Source organism: Colobus angolensis, unplaced genomic scaffold, assembly GCF_000951035.1.
Source record: "Colobus angolensis palliatus isolate OR3802 unplaced genomic scaffold, Cang.pa_1.0 Scaffold148, whole genome shotgun sequence".
Taxonomy (NCBI): domain Eukaryota; kingdom Metazoa; phylum Chordata; class Mammalia; order Primates; family Cercopithecidae; genus Colobus; species Colobus angolensis.
The window spans coordinates 1,063,232-1,076,325 of record NW_012114577.1 but is presented as its reverse complement, the minus strand read 5'-3'; the positions used below and the strand labels follow the sequence as shown (position 1 = coordinate 1,076,325).

Genomic DNA, 13,094 nt, shown 5'->3' with positions numbered 1-13,094 from the left:
TCACCAGAATACCTGGATCCGCTGCTAGGCAAGAGCAGCAGCAGACAGCTGCAGGCTCCCGGTCTCCACCCAGGGTGCTGGGTTTTGATTAACAGGTTAGTGTACACTGCATTTTATTTATTTAGGTTGGAAGAAACATCAGAAGCAGTTGAGAGACCAAGAAGTGGGTCCTCTAGGGATGAGGAGGCCTTCTGCTGGGTGACTTTTATAAATGGCTGAAAGGATCTTTTTCTCCTTGGGGACACTGAAGAAACTGTAGGCTGTGCACCCGCATTTTGACTGTTCCCATCACAAGAGGTCAGGTGTGGAATTTTTCACTTGTGGCATTACGTCAGTGCTCAAAAGGTTTTGGATTTTGGAGCATTTAAGATTTTGGATTTTTGAATTTGGAATGCTCAACCTGTAGTATGAATGCTGGGCAGCATGAAACACTTACTTGAGGTTAGTGATCATTATCTTAAAGAGAGATCTGTAAAGATTAATTACTGTGTGGTTTTTTCTAAGCCACATTCAACATTGTGGATGTAGGCGTGGAAGGGCAGAGTTAGAGCTAACCAGGACTGGGTTGAACCAAGTGAGTGTCATGAAGCTGAGAATGTATTTAATATGTAAAGTTGTGACAATGATTATAATACTTGGCCATGGAGTGTAAGCTGAGGATGAAGGAAAGTGAGGGTGTGAAAGAGGTAAGAAACAGGACCAATGAATCGTGGATCTGGGAAGGGTGCAAAGATTGTTGAAGTTGAAAGATTAGAGGAAATGAGGTGGTTTCTGGAAAATGGGATGTTTCAAACTGATATCTTTAGAGGGAAAGCAATTTTTTGATAATCAAACTCTGGTATTATCACCCTGGGAATGACTGACTGAGATTGAGGGGAATATGAGATCATTGCAGGGGTATAGATTGGACTGGGCACCAGGGTGTTGAAAAAAGCATGTCTGTGGATATTGACATCCCCAGGAGTAATGGCAGGAGGCATGGTGGAGAGAGTGACTGAACCAGAGACACACACAATCTTTATGGAAGGAGTGGGAATGACCAGAGAGGCCACAGGAGATGGCAACAAGATGGAGCATGGGATTAGGATGAGAGAATGGCCTGAGAGCATCAGTGAGAAACACAAGGATGTCTTCCAGTGCTGACCAAGTGGTGAGAGGCATGTGTGAAAGGATTTTGAGATTTGGATGGGTGAAACAGTTAAGTTGGGATCAGAAAATGTGATCTATAGAGAGGCAAGGAAATTAGACTGCAGGGAATCCTGGACTTCCCATAGCAAATGACGTGAACTGCATGCAGTAAAGCAGCATTCTCCCATGGGAGGATGAAGACGATCCTGTAATCTAAGGCTGGGTCATCTGCATGGAAAGCTTTGAGGTGACTGAAACCAAGTTGATCTAGGTATGGAGGTACGCGTGCACAGTCTTCATTATTGTAAGGCTGCTACATTTTTCTCATGGTGAGATCTGTTTTCCAGAAATCGTAGAGGAGGTAGGTCTTAGGAAATAGAAAAGAGTCATCTAATAAGATGAGTTTTTGGAAAGCAGGAGAAAAACAATGATACCATAAATGCATGGTGTTATATGGGCATTTACCTTTTTAATTATTTGTGTACCTTTATTTCCTCAACTTACTCATTTCTCAGTATTTCCTTGTGATGAGTGATACAGCATTTGTATATATTTTCTACATTTCCATCAATCAAATACTTACAGTTTTTGCTCATCTAATAGTTCAAACAAAAAATAATAGAGATTACTTTGTTCTTTTATTTAAAATAAAGTTGTAATGAAAGTTATATTTGTGTTTGAGTGTTTGTGTTGATCATGAATCTCTGAGGTCAGGGCCTTATCCTTAGTGTCGGGTATGTGACCATATGGTTGGCAATCAATAAATGTTTTCTTGATAATAACATAATAAATAATAATTTGAAAACCAAAGCCAGTTTGTTTTCAATAGCCTTACAAAGTTTATGCATTGAGGTTTTCCTATTCCTGCGGACTATGAAAAATTAACTAAGTCAGACTCTATTAGACCGTGAGCCCTTCAAAGGCTGGGGCTTCATGGCTTATTCATGTAGCTCTCCCCAGTGCATTGACTGGCTCATGGTAGGATGCCCACTAAATATTGGTTGGATGAGAAGGTAGACAGTTGCAAGTTTCTTGAACACCAAGTACATGCCAGGTACCACATTAGATTCTTTACTTATGTTATCAAAAGATTCCTTATAACAGCTCTATAAAGTAAGTAGGTGCTATTACCCAACTGTGGACATGAGAAATCTGAGCGAATGAATGTAAGTGAGGTGCCCACGGCCACACAGTCACCAGTGGGAGAGGAGCATGGACGCCTAGACGTGACTGACCCCGAAGCCCACGGCCTACACAGTAGACTCCAGCGCTTGAGAGGGAAGGAACAGAGGGAGGAAGGTGGATCAAATAAGGAGGGAATATGAAAGAAAAAAAATGATTAACCATTTCAGAAAGTATTTTTGGTTGTTGAAATTAAACAAATAAAAGTTGGTTTTACCAGAATTCATTCTTAAAGGCTATTGTGGTAGCACCTTTGTAGGTCACTTCTAACAGCTGTTTGAATTATTGGCTACCTTAGCAATTTTGCTTTCAGTGTTCATTCTGCAAGACTTAATTAAAGTCATGAAACCTAGATGGCTCTTGTAGAATGAACATGGAAAGCAAAAGGCACAATTATCAGGATGTAGCTACACATTACCACCACGTCTGGAAAATATCAAAAAATAGGATTTATGTTTCTGTCTGTGTGAAATGTTATCAGCCATCTCATAGTTTGGCTAACACCCCATAATCACTGGCCTGTGGGGACATTTAAAAATATCTGTGTAACTGAATCTTATCTAAAGCAAATCCAACCCAAACGTTTATCTTAGCTGGCTAATCCATACAGAGGGATAGCTTTCCCACTAATCTTGGAGTTATCTAGAATTTTCTCTGCTCTATGACAACATTCAGGTCATTAGCAAATGCTTAGTCCTTAGGTCTGTATAAATTGAGTAATCTGTCAAATCCCTTGGTTCCAAACTTGCCCATACAATAATGAGTTATCCATTCAGAATCCCTGACCACGTATTTTTCTTCATTGCAAATTGTGTGACCTGTTAATAGGAGAGACAAAGCCATGTTTGTCTAGATAGTGAATCTGGGAAGAAAGAGGGCTTCTTACTGAACGTGAACAGGGTCTGCATATCTTAACATTCAGCACTCAAAAATAAATTCATGGGAGCAAAAAAAGATAATACAACTTTGAATTAAATATTCTTTAATTAGAATATTCTAAGGACTCTTCTGAGTAGAGTTGAGTGCATTAGTTTTCACATCTTTAAACAGGGCAGGAGTAGTGGGAAATCATATCACTTACAGAGATAACTATCATCTATTTCAATGTTTCTTATTCTTATGCTTCTAAACTGCCCAATGTGAGTTACAATGTGTACTTAGTGATTTGGTTAATTTCATTTTCTCCCACGAGCTGGTTGAAAATAAATAAATTCAGGAAACCTTGGCTTGTAATTTGTCAAGCCTCATTAGACAGTGTGTGATAAAAGAAGAATACTGATTTTAAATTCAAAAGAGCAGACCCTTCCACAAGACAAGTCTCTTTTGAGAATCAGTGCCCTGCATAGCCAGGTTGATGTGTACATCAGATAAGATACTCTGAAGCATTCCTTTTTAAATTGATAAGTGTCACATAAATACATAGTGTTGTGAAATAGAAATTCTGTGAAAAACCAGTGCTGTTTCATTTAAAGGTATTATAACACATTTAAAATCTAGCTTGCCAGACAGGTCACAGAACAAATTTTATTCCTATGGGCAGATCTTAAAGAATATGAAGTTTCTTGGGATGTAAAATTGTTACAATGTAAAATCTGTGCTAGGCTCACAAAATCAAACAAGTTATAAATTATTCAAACCTACTGTTGTCTTTTTTCTCTATTGCATACTGGGCCAATACACTTCTAGGTTCCCAGTATCACATTGAAAAGACACTGAAGGCCAGGCACGGTGGTGCATGTCTGTAATCCAAGGAGGATTATATGAGGCCAGGTGTTTGAGACCAGCCTGGGCAACATCGTGAGAACCCCATCTCTAAAAAAAAAGAAAAAAGGAAAAAAAAGAAAAGAAAAGAAAAAGAAAATTAATTAGGTAGGTGTGGTTGTGCCTGCCTGAGGTCCCAGCTACTCCAGAGGCTGAGGTGGGAGAATGACTTTAACCCAGGAGTTTGAGGTTACAGTGAGCTATGATTGCACCTGTGCACTCCAACCTCGGTGACAGAGGCTGACCCTGTCTCTACAAAATATAAAATAAAATTTAAAAGACACACAGGTCCAGTGTTGCTGAAGGACTGGAAACTGGAACTAGGGGAGAAGTTGCCACTAAGGTAATAAACAACTGAACTCATTCAGTGGCTCAACACGCTGATCCTGTTCGTTGTTTTGGTTCCAGTCTGTGGCCTTAGTCGTGTATCTATACTATTAGCACTCTGTTTCCCTGTCTTTAAGATTGGGTTAATCTAAACAGAATTGATTACCAAGTGAATGTGTGACACTTAGGGAATAGCACGTGTCCAGGACAGCTTCTTAGTGGTGGTAATGACGGCAGTAGTCGTGGCTCATACAGTGTCTCCCAGAGAGAGAGACTCAGTCTTTCTGTGTCTGGCCCTGGTGGTTTCAGGGAAGCTGAAACCTGTGGAAGGTGAGTCTTTGCTATGGCAGAGAAAGCCCTATTCATCAGAATCAGAATTAAACGGCAATCGAGAGAAGGATTGCCCCTTGATTTACTTTGTTAAGTAAGTAAAATCATTTGTACCTCTCCCTAGGGGCTGATTTATTAGAAATTCTAGTATTTAAAACTGGAATAAGAAATTTTAAGTTTGCAACTATAATCCAATGGATAGAAAAATAAATCTTTTAAGACCTAGAATATCTCTACATGAATTTTATTTCTATTGCGTGATCTTAAAGAAAAAGGAGGCTCCTTGAAATATAAAATTCTTTTTTTTTTTTTTTTTGACAGAGTCTTGCTCTGTTGCCCAAGCTGGAGTGCAGTGGTGTGATCTCGACTCTCTGCAACCTCTGCCTCCTGGATTCAAGTGATTCTCCTGCCTCAGCCTCCCAAGTAGCTGGGAATACAGGTGTGCACCACCACGCCCGGCTAATTTTTGTTTTTTTTTTTTTTTTTTTTTTTGAGACAGAGTCTTGCTCTGTTGCCCAAGCTGGAGTGCAGTGGTGTGATCTCGGCTCTCTGCAAGCTCCGACTCCCGGGTTCACGCCATTCTCCTGCCTCAGCCTCCCGAGTAGCTGGGACTACAGGCGCCTGCCACGTCGCCCGGCTAGTTTTTTGTATTTTTAGTAGAGACGGGGTTTCGCCATGTTAGCCAGGATGGTCTCGATTTCCTGACCTCGTGATCCGCCCGTCTTGGCCTCCCAAAGTGCTGGGATTACAGGCTTGAGCCACCGCGCCCGGCCAATTTTTGTATTTTTAATAGAGATGGAGTTTCACCATGTTGGCCAGGCTAGTCTTGAAATCCTGACCTCAAGTGATCCACCCACCTTGGCCTCCCAAAGTGCTGGGATTACAGGCATGAGCCACCATGCCCAGCCTGAAATATAAAATTCTTACAATTCTTTCTTTCCACAAATTAAATATAGTGAGCTCTAACAAATACAGAGATGTCCTTTAAGAGCAGGTGGATGGGAATAGATGACCTGAATGTTCCTTCAAGCTTGTGTTCTAGGATTCTGTCCCTGGAAAATGAGTGTGGGTAGAAGAGGAGCTGAGACAGTTCCTCCCTGCCATGACATGGAAGCTGCAGGAGAAGTTTGTGGGGCAGGGAGGGAGGGCGGTGGGAATCCCACTGTGACCTTCTTAAAAATGGCAATCATTCAAAAACGTTTTAAAGTCTTTTTTTGACATTATTTCATTTGGTCACAAAACAGCCCTTGATGTAACCAGCTGGCAAGAGGCAATACAAATTTAGAATTCCAGCTTTAAGAAAAATGTTACGGGGCCCTCGTCCTGTTAATATCTCTACCACTGTACATGCAGGAGGATATTAGAAGGGGCTATCAAGGAACCTCACTGGGACTGAGCCCTGTCTCACACATCTTGTGTTCCCAGCCTGTAATGTGCACTCAGGGCTGTGGAAGTGAACTGCTCAGAGCTCAGCAATGGCCATATCTGATGGTCTCCTCCTTTTTGTAGCCCTGATCAATTCAGGAATAACCTTATGTGACCACAAAAGGAAATACATTTTCTAATAATCCAACATAAGTATCCCAATGTTTGTGCCTATAAGTCCCATCTGTAGTTTAAAAAGCACGGGCTAAGCTCTACCTATGTCTAAGAATGTCCACTTTGTGAGTTAGGGTCTGATTGTGCTCTACGGGTGGTTTGAGCTTTGTCCCTTGTCTAACATCCCCTGTGGTCACCTCACTGCTAGGTATATGCAGAACACCAGCCCAGTGCCTGGCATGCTGCAATGCCTAATGAAGGCAATGATCTTTTTAAAACTCAGCTAAAATAAATATTCAGCATATTTTTAAACATTTACAATGTTTTAAATGTAATCATATTGATGAAATTTTGGATTCTTTTATGAATCCAGTTAGATTCCTTTTTGTAGAATTCAATTTGATTTTTGGGAACAAAAACTCGTATTTGTTTCTCAAAGTACTCATATCAGTTAAGAAGGGAAATTGAAGGACCAAGAAGCCCAATCTTGAAAATGTGTTGTGCATTTCGGCTTTAATCGCAATGTTCTCACTGGAAGGTTGTAAATCATCCCAACCTTTTCTTTCAAAGCAGCTTTTCTGGTGTAGGGGACCATGTTTAACGTCCCTTCAAAGTCCCATTATCTACATGTTTCCTCTTATCTCTTGGTAAACAGCCTGCACCTTAGTTCTGGTCCCTATCACTTTGTTCCTGAAATGAGACTGTGGGTGGCTGGTTTCCCCATCACTGGTCTGTTCCCCTTAATCCCAGAGGCTTCAGGGGAATTTTCTTAAGTACAGCTTTCCTCATGTTTCCTTGGGACTTGAAAATCTCTTTTACCTGCCTGTTACTTACAGAATTAGGTTCAAATGTCTCCAGTTTGATCTAACTCTAGCTTTCCTTCCACTCTCCCACTCTTTATGGATCCTGTCCTCTGGCCCAGGCCTCCCAGCCAGGAAGGTACCTCTCCATGAGGCCTTTTGGGATGTAAGAGAAGGGAATATTTTGGTTTGGTTTTTGGTTGCTGGACCTTCTGTTCAGGCAACCATTCTTCAGTTCCCAACTTTCCCAAGAGAATGCCAACCCTGCCTCCATCTTGGCAGGTGTGTCTACCAGCCACACAAGTTAGCTACAGTCCTGTGCCTCTCAGAGAGAATATGTTAAAATTCACTGCAACTCGCTACATAAGAATTGTCAAAACTAGATGGAGAGAAATTGTCTTAGTTCAGGTTGCTGCATCAACTATACCATAGACTGGGTGGCTTAGACAACAAACATTTATTTCTCACAGTTCTGGAGGCTGGGAAGTCCAAGATTGGGTGCCAGCAGATCTAGTGTCTGGTGAGGGCCCATTTCCTGGTCTGCAGACAGCCATCTTTCTGCAATGTCCTCACATAGCAGAGAGAGAGCAAGCTCTCTCATGTCTATTCTCCTGAGGGCACTACTCTTATTCATGAGGGCCCCACTCTTATTCATGAGGGCCCCACCCTCATAACCCAATCACCTCCCAAAGGCCCCAATTTCTTGTTTGTTTGTTTGTTTTTGGGACAGATTCTCACTCTGTTGCCAGGCTGGAGGGCAGTGGCACGATCTCGGCTCATTGCAACCTCCACTTCCCAGGTTCAAGCGATTCTCCTGCCTCAGCCTCCCAAGAAGCTGATACTACAGGTGCCCACCACCACACCCGGCTATTTTGTAGTTTTAGTGAAGATGGAGTTCACCATGTTGGCCAGGATGGTCTCAATCTCTTGACCTCATAATCCACCTGCGTCAGTCTCCCAAAGTGCTGGGATTACAGGTGTGAGCCACTGCGCCCAGCCAGCCCCACCTTTTAATACCATCACCTTGGAGGATAGGGTTTCAATACAATAATTTGGGTGAGACACAAACATTCAGTCCATTGCAGAAATTATACATCTCAAGGATTTCCTGAAAGGTATCCAGTTCTCCCAGTCCTCAAGAGTTTCTAGAATCTACTCTTGGATGATGCCAGGCCTCTGGAGAGCCCCATATGTAAGGCTGACTTGTTTTGACTACCTATAGAAATGCTTTTGCTTTATTGCACTTCGACCATATTCTAGCGTCCTGCACTGTGAAATATTAAAACAGCCCAGCAAACCTTGTGCTTGCACTTATTGTGCAATGCTATTAAGGATGTTGTTCGCCATATTGCACAATGTCCTCTTTATGAGGATCCTGGGGATATCATCTCTCTGGTGTCTTTGCCAGAAATAGCTATGATCCTTCCAAGGAATTAGTTTGTTTTTGCCTTAAAGACACAAGAAACCATTTATGTTTTCTTTCTACATTGGCTTCTGGAAAGCCCGGAGTGAAATCTGTGGATCACTATTAGTAAATGTACTGGGTATCCTAGAATGCAATTAGGACCCTTGACTTTGTTTCTGTATTTGTATTTGTCTTACCTCTGATTTGCACTTAACTTTCTTCACTTGCTTTCATATTATGTATACCTTTTAGATTCAGTTTATTCCTTCTTGAAATTAGCTGGGAATAAATAAGTCTGGCTGGGCTTGGCATTGGTAGGTGTGACAAAGGTGTGACAATGCAAACACAGCCACAACTAAAGGTGCCAAGAGTCAGTTTCGATGGAAATACCAGACAGAGACAGCCTTGCCAGCTTGACATTCATCTCTGCCAGGACTGCGAAAGGTCACACTGTGTGGGCGGGTTGACCTTCAGCGTTTCCTCTGGAGGGAATATACTTCAAACCTTCTGAGTCTTCCTGGGAATATGGCCTTGATTTACATTTGGACAACACAATTAGTGCATTTTCCAAAATTACTGGGTTTTATTATTTTCATATTCTTTTTTTAATATGATCCTGAGTGTGACTCTTTCACTCCTAAGAGCAGATTATCCAAGACTCACCTGAACTAAGCTTTTCAACTGTTGGCAGCTATGATGTATCTGTCAAGTCTAAGCCATCCTTCATGGCAAACTGTTTCCTCAACTGCCCTTTCACCAATATAGAGACACCCACATGTTCCTCATAGTCTACTGTGCTATTTCACTCAGATGGTTAGAAATTCAAATTCTCCAGCTTCTCACATACACATAGACACACACATGTGCATGCATACACAGACCACAGACTCGCACACATACTTATTATGCAACCAGCCATCCCAGTTTAATGAAAAGGGGGAAAAAAAAGCCTTGGCTTTCAGCTCAATGTGATAAATGGTAGAACAGGATAGAAGAATAAGGAAGGGGAAAATTGGAATGCACATTTTTGAGGTCTGCTGTTTAACCAGTTTTGCTAATTTCTTCAAGTGAAAATCCTCCTTTATGCTTTTTCCTTGTGTAATACATTTCTGAAAACTGTCAGCTGGGCATGGTGGCTCACGCCTGTAATCCCAGCACTTTGGGAGGCCAAGGTGGGCAGATCACCTAAGATTGGGAGTTCAAGACCAGCCTGACCAATGCGGAGGTTTAGTAGAAACCCCCGTCTCTACCAGAAATACAAAGTTAGCCAGGTGTGGCGGCACATGCCTGTAATCCCAGCTACTTGGGAGGCTGAGGCAGACTTGCTTCAACCTGGGAGGTGGAGGTTGCAGTGAGCCAAGATCGCACCATTGCACTCCAGCCTGGGCAACAAGAGTGAAACTTCATCTCAAAAAAAAAAAAGAAAGAAAACTGTCTTATTTCCTCCATTGGAAGAGAATTTCTTCCTAAATTATGTTATTAATGTACAGCAAGCCAGTGTTAGTGTGTCACTGTGGCAGATTGAGACCCCACCCGCCCTGGAGCCTAGGGTCTGCAGTCCAAGAGTCCCAGTGTGCGGAGCAGTCAGGTTATGGTGGTCATTACTCTCTGAATGCCCCACTGTTTATAGTCCAGTATGCATTTCCATACATCTTCACCAGAGGGAAGAAACATTTTATATCATTTTATATCGTAGAATGAGTTAAGAGACCCTTGAAATGTTTAAAAAAAAAAAAAAAAAAAAAGAATGCTTTCAGCCAAAAGCCAAAGCAAGGAGGTCTGGCAGAAAGACAAATGGAATCCGAAGATTTGGGATCAGGCTTTAACTGTCTCCCTTTTTATGTATGGAACCTGCTTGGCTTTTCCCCTTCCTGACCTGGACTCCTATTTCATAGACTGCTATCCTAATAGCTCTGAATGTGCAGTATGATTTGAAGGTTGTAGTTTTCCATTTCTGGCATGTTATGGTCATCTTACTCCTGGGTTCTATATAGAGGCTTGGTCTAAACATAGCCTTTCTTTATCTTCCACCATATGTAAGGTAATACAATATACTGCTATGAAGTTCCTCAACTGGTGCCTGTTCAGACAGAGATCTGGAGAAGAACTGTTTTATTTGTCCATTCAATCATTGCATCAACAACTTTGTTAGCACCTACTAATTACCAGACACTGTGAACAATGATATGAGATCCCAGAAAAAGTGAATAATGAATAGGGGTGGGAGTGGGTGAAACGAAATGTTTTGTGTTTCAATTAAGTCTCCAAAGACATGTAGAAAGATTCAAAGACATTCTTTTGGCCATGACTGAATAACCAGTACTGAAATATTCTTACTATCATAAACAATTATAAAACTGAAAAATTACATTAACCAATACTTTGCAGATATTGGACAACAGGCAGTTCAGGGCCCTTATCATTGAGAGAAAGGAAATACACAAAATGAGCTTCATAACTGCCTCCACTTTCTTTCTAGAGGTGCTTTCTTGTTTACAGTATAGGAAGCTGGAGCCCAAACAAAGCACTGTGGTCTTATTGAACTAGGGGGATAGAATCTGAGTCCTGGGCCACTGAAGTATCTGGACTTTGTAGGTCAGAGTACCAGACAGGAGTGAATTGCAAAGAGGAGCTGCAGAAATCTGCATGGAGATCCCCTTTCATGATTAAACGGATATTAACCTGCTGTTGTGTAGGCATAGCCTGACAGAGAATGGTAACTGGAATGATGTGATATAAATAAAGATTATGTAGGCTACGCAGTGCTGAGAAATGTAGAGGCTCCAAATAGCCAGTGAGGACACCTTGTTGAACATCTTGGGCGTTCAGTTGAGACCCCGAAAAGACCAGGCTTTAGGAGTAGAGATATTATCACCCTAGAATAAGGACTACTATGGACCTTCCCAGCCAAAGATTTAAAACAAGCTTTAAAAGGATCAAGCTGATAACCTGATGGGCAAATAAATTAACTGCCTGACAGAACATGACTCTTTTAAAAAGGAAGACAAAAAGTTCACACTGCCAGGACTATAATATCAATGATATCTAGCATATAACAAGAGTTTCTAGATATGCAGAGAAGCAGAAAAAAGTGACTCATAACCAGGAAAATGAAACTATAAATAGAAATACACTCAAAGATTTTAGAGTTAATAGAAAAAAAAGTTTCCACCAGGTAATCCTGTGTTTAGGATTTCAAAGGAAAAATGATCATAATGAATGAACATATGGAGAATATTAATAGAGAGGAAAAGTACACCAAAAACTTAAAATTCTAGAACTGAAAAAATACAATGTCTGAAATAAAAAATTCAGTAAATGGGCTTAACAACGGCAACAGAAAAGATCAGTGAACTCAAGGCTATAGAGACTATCCAATCTGATGCAAATAATGAAAAGACTAAAGAAAACTATAGAGACCCAGTATCTTGTGAAACAATATCAAGTATTCTAACATATGTGTAATTCGAGTCCTAAATGGAGAAGTGTGAAATCGGGGTGGAAAAGCAACTGAAGACATATTACCCAAATTTTTTTACTTGATGAAAAATATCAATCCATAGATCCCAGGATCTCAATACCTCTCAAGCAAAGAAAGCCAAACCTAAATGTGTAATAATCAAATTTCTGAAAATTAAAGGTAAAGAAAAATTATAAGTGCATGTGAGATTTGTAATCGTCATCTTACCAAGAGCATGAGAGAGTTTAAAAACAAACATACAAAAAAAACCAAAAACAAACATACATTATATAGAGAGAACCAACAGTGTGAATTTTCTCTGACTTATCAAAAGAAATAATGCAAGCCAGAAAACAATGGAATAATTTTTTTAAGTGCATAAAGAAAAATCAAAAACAAAAACTATCAACTCATAATTCTACATCTAGGAAAAATATTCTTCAAGAATAAAGACAAAATTAAAATATTTTCAGATTTTAAAAAGCTGAGATAATCACCAACTGACATGCACTATAAGAAACATTAAAAGGCGTTCTTCAGGCTAAAAAACAATATTAGATGAAGAATCGATTCTACACAAAAGAATGAAGATTGTGAGAAATGGCAAATATATGAGCAAAGATAATTTTCTTTTTAAAATCTTTTAGAATTGATTAGGCAAAAAATGATAAGAATGTATCATTGGGTTTAAATTACATGTCGAAGTAAAATGTTTGACAACAATAATACAAATAACATGAGAGGATAAATATTCCATTGTAATGTCTTACATCATTGGAGGACTCGTGAAATTGATTCATAGTAGATTGTGATAAGATAAAACACACATTATAACCCTTAGAGAAACTGCAAAAATAAAAGAGGTATGGCTAAAAAGCTGACTGAAAATAAAAAATAAAATACCCAAAGTTGCTCAATTAAAAAATAATGACCGGGCCGGGTGCAGTGGCTCACACCTGTAATCCCAGCACTTTGGGAGTCTGAGGCGGGCAGATCACGGGGTCAGGAGATTGAGACCATTCTGACTAACATGGTGAAACCCCATCTCTACTAAAAATATGAAAAATTATCTAGGTCTGGTGGTGGGCACCTGTAATCCCAGCTACTCGGGAGGCTGAGGCAGGAGAATGGCTTGAATCTGGGAAGCAGAGGTTGCTGTGAG

General features: G+C 40.5%; 1 protein-coding gene across 1 annotated transcript in view; it reads left to right on the top strand.

The window, feature by feature from the left end:
• Positions 1-13,094, top strand: part of PCNXL2 (pecanex-like 2 (Drosophila)) — a 320,055-nt gene that overhangs the window by 243,912 nt on the left and 63,049 nt on the right. The gene's annotated exons all lie outside the window — the stretch shown is intronic.